The following is an 11,884-nucleotide window of genomic DNA, read 5'->3' on the forward strand; positions in this document are numbered from 1 at the left end:
GCCGACGCTGCGGCGGTACCTTCGCTTGTACCTGGGGGTGGCGTGTGCTGCGCCAAGGGTCGAGAAGGGGCATATGGAGGGGGCATGTAGATGATAGGGGGACCTAACAGCAGGTCCTCATTGGCTTGTCGTTTCGAGGGTAAATCAGGGTAGAGCATGGAGGGGGTTCTAACCGGACACTGGCTTGGCGTTTCCCTTTCTAGTTTCTGTTTAGCTTTCTCTCTTTCCTCTATCTCCTTTTTTAGCTTCTGAGCAGCTAGGTGGGCTGCTTTTTGCAGCTCTTTTTCCAACCTACTCTCAGTTTTCTTTTTACGCTGTTCAGTTTCTTTTCGCCACATGCCGAAGCTATCAAGCATAGTAGGTGTTGTCTTGCTTTTACCTAGGGCAGTTTCTAGCGTTTTTATTTTGTCATCATCGAAGGATCCTATCAGGGGCCATTGACTTTCTTGACCTTGTTTTGTATATTTATGCCATAGTTTACTATAGGCAATAGCGGTCAATCCATGCTTCATGAACATGTCCTTATTAGGGGTGCCTTCCAGTGGGGCTGGATGGTCCATCTCTAATAAGCGGTCCGGGCTAAACAGGCTACCAATCAATGGGGAGAAGACAGACATGACGGCTCGTAACGAGGGACTAAAAAGTCAGCACTGCCTATCTTATCACTAGGTGCAAAGACTAGACAGAATATTTCTATTCTACGTTGTTTGCAGGCAGTGAATACCTCATGGATCACAATAACCAAAGACCAACAAATAACAATGGGGAGAATGAGTAGGTCCGCAAAGATCTGCGTTACCTACCTTTTTCACTATCTGCAAAAAGGGTGGTCTCTTCCCTGTTTGCAGACAGGGAATCTCCAGGAAACAATAATTTTGCGAACAACAGTTCAGTTTCAAGCAATTATAGGGTGAGGGAGAAAAAAATAAGCACGGCTGCTACCCTACCTATCCTCCACTGCTTGCAAAGAGAGAGACCTTTGTTTCTCCGTTTGCAGACAGTGAATCCCTCATGGACAAAAGACCGACAAATAGCAATGGGGAGAGTGAGTAGGTCCGCAAAGATTTGCGTTACCTACCTTTTTCACTATCTGCAAAAAGGGTGGTCTCTTCCCTGTTTGCAGACAGGGAATCTCCAGGAAACAATAGTTTGTGAACAACAGCTCAGTTTCAGGTGACTATTGAGTGGGGGAGAAAAATAAGCACGGTTGTCTGCCCTACCTATCCTCCACTGCTTGCAAAGAGAGAGCCTGTTGTTTCTCCGTTTGCAGACAGTGAATCTCCAATTAAACAAAAAAGAGCAATACTAGTATTTAACAATCAAGCAATTTTTTCGCAATTTGTCGTGGTAACACGACCTTACCCGGACCGCATGGACAGTTTCCTGACTTCCGAATCCAGCGCCCGATCGTCCTCTCTTCTTCGTTATCCTCGCGGCACTCCTGATGGTTCCCAGTCAGGACCGTAGATCACTCGAGAGAGGTCTGTTCGGAACCAGTGAAGTTCGGATGATCGGCTGTCAGACGAGGGTCTATCGGACAGACGCGTTCCCGATCGTTGCAGTCGTTCACTTTGTCGTCAGGACCTCTCCCACTGGATCCATGGGTCGCTGATGGGCCCCACGCTTGGGACGCCAATTGTGGAAAAATACAAACTGGGGGGGCACTACCAACCAGAATATAAGATCCTTAATTATTGCCCGGCGATGTCGCCTCTTGAACCCACAAAGAAGTTAAACCATTGAAGAGGCAGGCGCTGGAGACTGGAAGGCAGGAAACAAGGTTTTTATTCGCTCCGGAGGAGAACACAACGAAAACGGACAGAAGGTATCGTTCTGAGGTGCTCTAACTGCATCCCGGAGGCCTGGCCTCTTATACACGAGTTTATCTCTTTATTACATGTAACACATTCTCGTCGATACTTTGATGTACGGAAAGACATCCTCAGAATCCCCCCTTCCCAGCCCGTTCCCATGCAAGGCTACAGTGGAAGTCCCCGCCCCGTTCACAACAGGTGATGATCATTGCGCAGCTGGGTATTCCGCCGATTCACGGAGTGTGCGGGTTTCGATCGGATCTCGTGGGATGGGGGGGGGGCTTTGATCATCTCGGGGGTCCTTTGAGGAGGGAAGCTTCCTATTGTATGGGGAGGGGCAAGAGAATGGTATCGGCAGAGCTAGGTGTCGGCCTGGGAACGGGGAAGACAGACGGGCACACGGGGAAAAGGGGTTTGCATCAAAAGGGCCGGAGGTCATGACGGGGAAGCAGGGAGGTGTCGCGCTGGGAACAGGATGAGAGCCTGGGGCAGAACAGTGCCGAAGAGGGGTTTATGACTCAAGGCAGGTGCAAGCAGGGGGGGGGGTTGCCAGCGAAGTTAGGAGAGAGAGAGAGAGAGACGCGCTGGCTCTCGGCGAGAGCGGGGAAGCCATGGTGTCCAAGATGGCGGCTGTTTTACGCGCACAAAAGGTTTAAGGAGAGCAAGAGGGCGCCGATAATGTTGACGGTTTTCAGCCTAACTTTTAACAGGACCCTCACCAGACTTCGCATAAAGTTATTATCTGATGCTCTAAAAATATCTTTGGCTCCGGGGCCCCATATTTCCGCTCCTTAAAGGACTGATGACTGGACCTTAAATTTAAATAATTCCATCACTGGGGACACTGCTTTACTAGTACTTTGACTGTGTTCCCTGAGAATTGGTCTAACATTCTGAGCAAAGATTAGTTTACTTTTGTCCATTTGCGCTTTCCAATTGAACTTGGAGTCTAGTGTCACCCCTAAATAAGAAAAATGGGGCACTGATTCCAACTTTGCTCCTTTTAGTGTTAAACAACCTTTGTCCCGTTTTATAGGATTTAGGGACATACATTTAGTTTTCATTCCATTAATCTCCAACCCCTTTAAACTACAATATTCATTAAAAGTGTCCAATAGTGACTGTAATCCATTTTTCGTTTGGGATATCAAAATTGTGTCGTCAGCAAATAGTAAGGAAGTTACCTTTTCGCCATTAAGCTTTGGTGAGTCGTTTTTACAACCTTCTAAAAAAGAGGGGATATCATTTACGAACAGGGAAAAAAGCGTGGGAGCCAGAACGCAGCCCTGACGGACTCCACGTTCAATGGGTATTTTTTGAGTTAACTCACCATTTGGGCCCCATCTAATTCTCGCAAAATTCCCTTCGTGCAACTCTTTAATCTGAATAACGAGGTTGTTTGGCATGCCCGCTGCACTCAAGGTTTTCCATAAAAGATTTCGGGGCACCAGATCAAATGCTGCCCTTAAATCAACAAACGATACAGAAAAGGGGGGTGGTGATGAACAGAGTGTCTGAATTAAGCAGACCACTCTTACCCAGTCCAAAGATCAGGGCTTGATCCATCACCGTTATTTATCTCACTGCCCCATCCCAGCTCAGAACCTGGCTATATGCAAATTAGTCTGTCCCTGGCCCAGTGCATCATGGGAACAGGGCAGACCAAACTACCAAGCCAATTCTTCACCAGAAAGGAGACAAGCTACCGGGGACCGGTTTCTGGCATTTCAGCCTCTTCGGCCCGGCTTGCTTGAATCCTGATGGAGCAGTGAGAAAGGGACTCATGTCTGAGTATACCCTGCCACACCTATAGTGGCCAAAAACGATACAGAAAAGGGGGTGGTGATGAACAGAGTGTCTGAATTAAGCAGACCACTCTTACCCAGTCCAAAGATCAGGGCTTGATCCATCACCGTTATTTATCTCAATGCCCCATCCCAGCTCAGAACCTGGCTATATGCAAATTAGTCTGTCCCTGGCCCAGTGCATCATGGGAACAGGGCAGACCAAACTACCAAGCCAATTCTTCACCAGAAAGGAGACAAGCTACCGGGGACCGGTTTCTGGCATTTCAGCCTCTTCGGCCCGGCTTGCTTGAATCCTGATGGAGCAGTGAGAAAGGGACTCATGTCTGAGTATACCCTGCCACACCTATAGTGGCCAAAAACGATACAGAAAAGGGGGTGTTGGATCTAGCCCTGATCTCTTGACTGGGTGAGAGTACTCTGCTTAATTCAGAGACTCTGTCCATCACCACCCCTTGTTGTAAATTATTTTGTCCACCCTAAGCGTGGAAGGGTATGCTCAGATGTGAGTCCCTTGCTCATTGCACCATCAGGATTCAAGCAAGCCGGGCCGAAGACGCCTGAAATGGCAGAAACCGGTCCCCGGAAGCTTGTTTCCTTCCCAGTGTAAGAATTGGCTTTTGTAGTCTGGTCTGCCCTGTTCCCATGATGCACTGGGCCAGGGACAGACTAATTTGCATACAGCCAGGTTCTGAAACTGGGATGGTGCAATGAGCTAAAAAACGGTGTTGGATCTAGCCCTGATCTCTTGACTGGGTGAGAGTACTCTGCTTAATTCAGAGACTCTGTCCATCACCACCCCTTGTTGTAAATTACTTAAATCAACAAAGGCAACATATAAGTGGCACCTTTTGATCTCTACGTACTTCCAATAGAGGCAGCAAAATCTAAAGATTTGGTCTATTGTGCTGACTTTTGATCTGAATCCAGCTTGGAATTTGGTTAAAATGTTATTTCCATCCAGCCAATCACTCACACGTAATAAAATGTGTCGTGAATAAATTTTCTGTAGGATGTCCATTAAGCTTATTGGCCGATAGTTACAAGGGTCCATCCTATCGCCTTTTTTAAAAATTAAAACAATTTCCGCTCCCTTCCAACTTTCTGGAAATTCTAAAGAGCAAGATAATGTATTGCACAAATAGTTAATATAAGGTGCCCATATTTCTAGGTCGTGCTTATATAAGTCCCCCGGGATCTTGTCCAGACCTGGGGCTTTCCCTGATTTGATTTGAGTTATTGCCAGCTCTGTTTCCCCTAAAGTAAAAGCCAAGGGGTCTGTTCGGGAATCATGGTTCTCCACAGTCGTGTCCGTATGTGAATCATCATATTTTTTATAAAGATTCGTAAAGTGAGTAACCCATGTTTTCTCGTCCAAAAAAACATCCTTTACCACCCTACCTACATGATTGCCATTTGCGACCAGCCTCTAGAACGCCACGTTATCACGTGTTCTGGCGGCTAGCAACAAGTCGGCCCATTTGTCTTCATCCCATCTTATCTTTGAGGCCCTTTGGATTGCCTTGTAGTTATTTCTAGCTTTTTTGACAACTCTTGGTGACTTGGTTTTTATTGCCATTAGCAATTCCCTCTTTGATTCCCTGCATGATCTGTCATACCATGGTTTACCATGGGACAGGTTCTGGGTCTTTTGCTGGGGTTTTTTGGGCATTTTAGTTACTAATAATCTTAGGTCGGCAAAGAATTTCTGGTGTAACAACATAAAGGACATTCTAAATTCCTCCTCAGGCTTTGCAGCTAAATGGGGTCCAAATATCTCAGCAAGAAGAAAATATATTTCGCTGAGGATGTTACTATTGTCCAGTATGAGCGGCCATTTCAGAGATCTTCTATTATTGCTAATGTGGATCTCAGAATTATCAGCACTATTGTCCTCGATTGGAAATTGCTGAGCTGTGTCACTAAACAATAGAGCATCTAAAGTCAATATTAGAGGGAAATGGTCACTCTCAAACCGTTCCATAATTTCAAGGTCAAGAAGGTATGTCCAAAGAGGTATGGAGGTGATCATAAAATCTAAGTTGTTTTTATAGTTATTCCTGGTAAAAGTTGGTTTCCTGGCACTATCGGAAGGTAACCGTCCATTGCAGGCCCTAAGAGAATGATCCGTACATAGATTAATCATTTGGAGACCCTGTATTGAGCATTTGACCAATTTAACATTTTCAAGCGTGGGAATGTTATTCACCTGGTCCTCTTCTTCGAAGATTTCGCTAAGCCCCACGACTGGCTCAAAATTACAATTGAAATCGCCAGCCAGGATAACGAAATCTTCTCTGGGGTCTAATCCACTCAAAAAGCAGTCCAATTTTGAAATGGTTGGGGATTCTCTTGATGAGGGTAGGGGCCTATTATAGGCATTTACTAGAATTAAGTTCTTCCCATTTGCCAATGTAATTTTTAAAACCAGTAAATCGACAGAATTTATATCAATCTTCACGATCTTCGCCCTTAAAGTTATTTTCACCCACAACAGAAGTCCCCCCGACGGCCTTCCACTTTTGGATGGTATTGCACCTATACCATATGTCTTGTAACCCACCCTATGAGACATCTCCACTGACCAGGTTTCTTGAAATAAACAAAGATCAAATGACTCTATAAAAAATGCCCACTCCGGATCTCTCAAATTTTTCGCCACTCCAGCTATGTTCCAACAGACCAGTTTAACAGGCAACTCGGGGGCAACTAGCCTCTCAGTGAGAACCCTTGGCATCACTTCATGACCACTACGAACCACAGGTTGTATTACCAAAGGTGGTACCTCAGATGATTTCTTATTACATAAAAAAGTTGTGAGTGGTACCTGTTCTTCTACAATATTTGCATCGTATATTACATTTGCTTCATGGGGAACAATCTTATCCAAGCCCAAAGGCACCGATTTATCCAGTACATCCAGTGAATTTTCAATGCCCACAACACAAAAAGGCACAGAATTAGCCAGTACATCAGAATTGTTAGCAACACCCACATCGCCAATGCTCAGTATTTCCGGCTCCTCACCCCCCCTGGTCAACAAACATCAGTCGCAATCATCTAGACCACTAAATATGTCAAACCTGTTAAAGGTTTCTAGAGGTGTAAAAGGCTTTAGATGGTCCATCCTTCTATTCTGAAAATTGCGTGTTTTATCTGATACGTAATTCCATCCCAAGAAATCTGGGGCTACCAGGGGGTGAGGGACATAGTGTGAATTGCATGGATTCTGTGGTATAGGTGAGTACATGGCATATTGATTGCTACCAGTGTTCTGTGCGGTAAAACAATTGGTTGGTTGGGTTTGGTTTGTGTATTGTAATGGTTGGTACTGGGATAAATGGTTTTGAGATGAGTGGTACTGGGATGGAAATACCACCGATCTTGGGTAGAAGTATGTTAACGGTTTAGGGATTATAGTATTCTTTGGGCCACCTGATTGCCAATTTAAAATAAAATGGACAGCCGATGGATCCCTAAAATTCACAACTACCACATCGCCATTAATGTCTTTCGGTCTGCCCCCTAACCATTGGAGCCGACGAACATGTACAATCTCACCATTTATATCATTTGCAATTGGCCTATAAGAACTCAACCAATGCATCGTCTTATTCTTGAGTTGTATGTAACCCTCTCTCTTATTCTGTCCTAGAACAGGTACTCCTGTTTAGAAACCACGTAGGGTACTGCCTCTGGCGGAAGTTCGGACAGGGGTGTCTTTCTAGGTCCCCCCCCCCGTATGTCTGGTTTCCCCCACCTCCCTAGTTGAATTCATTGGGAGTTTACTAGGGATGTTCTCAGTGGTTTTATTTACAATCTTGTTTGAAGGTTGGTCGTGCTTTTTTTGGTTCGTTTTAGGGGGTAATTTGGGTGAATTAGATTGAGCAGGTACTGTAGGTACTGTAGGTATGTTCCCCATAGAGTTGGAGGTTGATGCCGGTAGAGAAGGAATAGCAATGGGGATAGTTAAAGGTAGTTGGACTGGTACTAGTATGTTAGATGGTACATTATTTGTTGGTAAACTAGTAACCTTGTTTGGGACCTTTTTGGATACAACATCCTTACCACCCAGTGCATACTCAATTTTACATAATCTACATTCTACTTCCATCAGCCTCTCCAGAATAGATGGAGAGTAAGATTTAATTAAACTCTCTATGTTAAGTAATGTAACATGGTCCTTAGCCTCGGTAGACACATCAGGAGGCACATTAACATCCATATTATCCTCATTATCCTCATGATTTACTAGCAAATTTATTTGGGGAGAAGGTGTAACAGGGGACCCCTCCATGTGTGCTTGGAGAATAATGGGTTTCTTAATAGAACTCGTGGTAACTTTTTTCCCAAATTCAGAGCAGCTCAGTTTCGGTTGTAATGGATCCCCCCTTTTTCGCCTTTTCTTAGTAGGCGGCGGACCGTAAATTTTTTGCTGGTGTATGGTTTTTTTTGCCCTGTTACACAGCTGTTTCACAACAGGCAAAGCATTTCCCCCTGCCATACATTCACTACTGGTTTGAGGAACTGATGATAAACCATTCATGTCCGTTTTTGGCGCGGTATGTGATGTAAGCACTAACACGCTCGTGTCCGGATGATCACTAACTAAATCATTGACCGGCTCTCTGGCTATTACATCATTGTCAATGTCAATGGAGCAGGAGGCGGGAAACGAAGTTAATGACACCGACCTAGTCTTTATACTTTCAATTGAGCGGCGACGATCCGCACGTCTTTCCGCCATGACGATTTCCCTAGAGACAGCATGGGAAGGTTTGGCAAAGTAATCATCAAGGGTCCTATTTACTAGTACACCCTGTTTGTCCAAGACCGGTTGATCGGGAATCACAGTAGACATTTTTAACACAGAGGCCAACAGAGCCAAGGGGCGAGCCTAGATGTGAACAGTACCTGGCACACAGCGGGACCGGCCCAGTCCGGTCTCCTCGGCTCTCGGAGGGTCTCAGAGGGTCCGCCCTTAGTCCGGGCTTTGTCCCGGGATGAGTCCCGCACACGCGTTCCGCTCACGCGTGCCCGTAACAGATCTTATGTCGGAAGGAGTATAAGGGGAGGAGTCCCGGGAAGAGGCGGCAGGTGTGCTGGGTGTTGAACGCACAGCCTGTCGGACCTCGCAGTCCCGTCCCCCTTACGGCCGCACTTTCAATCTGCACAGCGTCTCTCTTCACCGGCGCTTTCCCGAGTTTACAGGCAAGGGCTCCCAACAAACAGCAAACACTCCTCTGCGAGCGGCACCCGCGGAGCGGGGGCCGCGAGGAGTAAAGTAGGCGGTGATGGAGGGGAGGAGTCCCGGGAAGAGGCGGCAGGTGTGCTGGGTGTTGAACGCACAGCCTGTCGGACCTCGCAGTCCCGTCCCCCTTACGGCCGCACTTTCAATCTGCACAGCGTCTCTCTTCACCGGCGCTTTCCCGAGTTTACAGGCAAGGGCTCCCAACAAACAGCAAACACTCCTCTGCGAGCGGCACCCGCGGAGCAGGGGCCGCGAGGAGTAAAGTAGGCGGTGATGGAGGGGAGGAGTCCCGGGAAGAGGCGGCAGGTGTGCTGGGTGTTGAACGCACAGCCTGTCTGACCTCGCAGTCCCGTCCCCCTTACGGCCGCACTTTCAATCTGCACAGCGTCTCTCTTCACCGGCGCTTTCCCGAGTTTACAGGCAAGGGCTCCCAACAAACAGCAAACACTCCTCTGCGAGCGGCACTTGAACTTGAAAGGTCACCCCTAAAATAAAAGTGTTTGTTCAGGAATTACCCTCTTTTATATCAAGAAAAGGTTCTTCTTTTCCCTCATTTACATTAAGAAAAGGTTCTTTTTTCCATCATCTAAGGAAACAATGCAATAAAATTCGTTAGTAGGTGAATTAGGTCGATATACATGGAGAGAATATGTTGATTTTAACTAACTCTGCATAGAAGACATTGAATGCATTTGTCATTATTGTATATTAGTGTGTGTTTTTAAACGTGTAAATAGCAGTGAATATAATATGTATTTTTTGTATAGTTGTTTGTAGCCCTAAAGAAGTCCTCTTGGACGAAACGCGTTGGCTACGTTTTGTATGAAGAATAAGAATAAAGAACTTTTAAAGCCCTACTGAACGGATTCTAAAACTTCATTTGTTTACTATTGTTCTTTGTGGAGAGTGCTGGACCATTGTGTTGTATTGTAAATTGTGGGTATATACCTTTGGAAGCTTAGGGGTATGTAGCTTCAGGTCCTCGTATTAGATAGACAGATAGATAGAGTGATGTGATCAGTATTCCCCTATAAACTCACAACCCACTACAGAAAATAAATTAATAAAATTAACATAATTATCAATTAATAAATTAATTGAAATTAATTACCCATTGTATTTTAATTAATTTCCAATTAATAATTAATTAACAAGTAATTTAAAATAAATACAAATGAATAAATTAACATATTTAATTATTTATAATTAAATTACTTCCCACCCTATTCCCCTATAAAGCCACAACCCGCTACATAAAATAAATTACTAAAATTAACATATTTATCAATGAATCTATTAATTAAAATTAATTACCAATTATATTTTATTTAATTACCAATTAATAATTAATTAACAAATAATTCAAAATAAATAACAATAATTAAATTAACATATTTAATTAATTATAATTAAATTACTTCCCACCCTATTCCCCTATAAACCCACAACCTGCTACAGAAAATAAATTACTGAAATTAACATAATTATCAATTAATCAATTAATTAAAATTAATTACCAATTATATTTTAATTAATTACCAATTAATAATTAATTAAGAATTAATTCAAAATAAATAGAATTAGATTACGCAAAAATGAAATACCATAAAATGAATTAATTAATATAAATAATAAAATATACACTTTTCAAACATATACTAACATAAAAAACACTTTAAAAATTGATATTAACTTACTTACCTCAAATTTGATATTTTTGTAGTCTATATTCTGTCCATTCTATATTTTTGTAGTCTATATCCTGTCCATTCTATATTTTTGTTGTCTATATTCTGTCCATTCGATATTATGTCCATTCTATATTTTTGATTCAATATTAATGCTATCCTATTCGATATTTTTGTAGCCTATATTCTGTCCAGTCGATATTGTGTCCATTCTATATTTTTTAATCGATATTAATGCAAATCGATATTAAAAACTCGATATTTTGACTGTATACTCTATCGCCCTCACTCTATCTATCTATCTATCTATCTATCTATCTATCTATCTATCTATCTATCTATCTATCTATCTATCTATCTATCTATCTATCTATCTATCTATCTATCTATCTATCTATCTATCTATCTATCTATCTATCTATCTATCTCACTCACTCAATCTATCTGTCACCCTCACTCTATCTCTCTATCTATCTATTGCCCTCACGCTATCTATCTATCGCCCTCACTCTATCTACCTATCTATCGCCCTCACTCTATCTACCTATCTATCGCCCTCACTCTATCTATCTATCTATCTATATACTGATCGCCATCACTCTATCTGTCTATCTATCTATTGCCCTCACTCTATCTATCGCCCTCACTCTATCACCCTCACTCTATCTATCGCCCTCACTCTATCGCCCTCACTCTATCTATCTATCTATCGCCCTCACTCTATCTCTCTATCTATCTATCGCCCTCACTCTATCGCCCTCACTCTATCTATCTATCTATCTATTGCCCTCACGCTATCTATCGCCCTCACTATCTATCTATCTATCTATCTATCTATCTATCTATCTATCTATCTATCTATCTATCTATCTATCTATCTATCTATCTATCTATCTATCTATCTATCTATCTATCTATCTATCTATCTATCTATCTATCTATCTATCTATCTATCTATCTGTCTATCTGTCTGTCTGTCTGTCTGTCTGTCTGTCTGTCTGTCTGTCTGTCTGTCTGTCTATCTATCTATTTATCTATCGCCCTCACTCTATCTATCTATCGCCCTCACTCTATCTTGCTATCGCCCTCACTCTATCTATCTATCTATCTATCTATCTATCTATCTATCTATCTATCTATCTATCTACCTATCTATCTCCCTCACTATATCTATCGCCCTCACTCTATCTATTGCCCTCACTCTATCTATCTATCTATCTATCTATCTATCTATCTATCTATCTATCTATCTATCTATCTATCTATCTATCTATCTATCTATCTATCTATCTATCTATCTATCTATCTATCTATCTATCTATCTAT

This window comes from Lissotriton helveticus, chromosome 6 (assembly GCF_964261635.1).
Source record: "Lissotriton helveticus chromosome 6, aLisHel1.1, whole genome shotgun sequence".
NCBI lineage: Eukaryota > Metazoa > Chordata > Amphibia > Caudata > Salamandridae > Lissotriton > Lissotriton helveticus.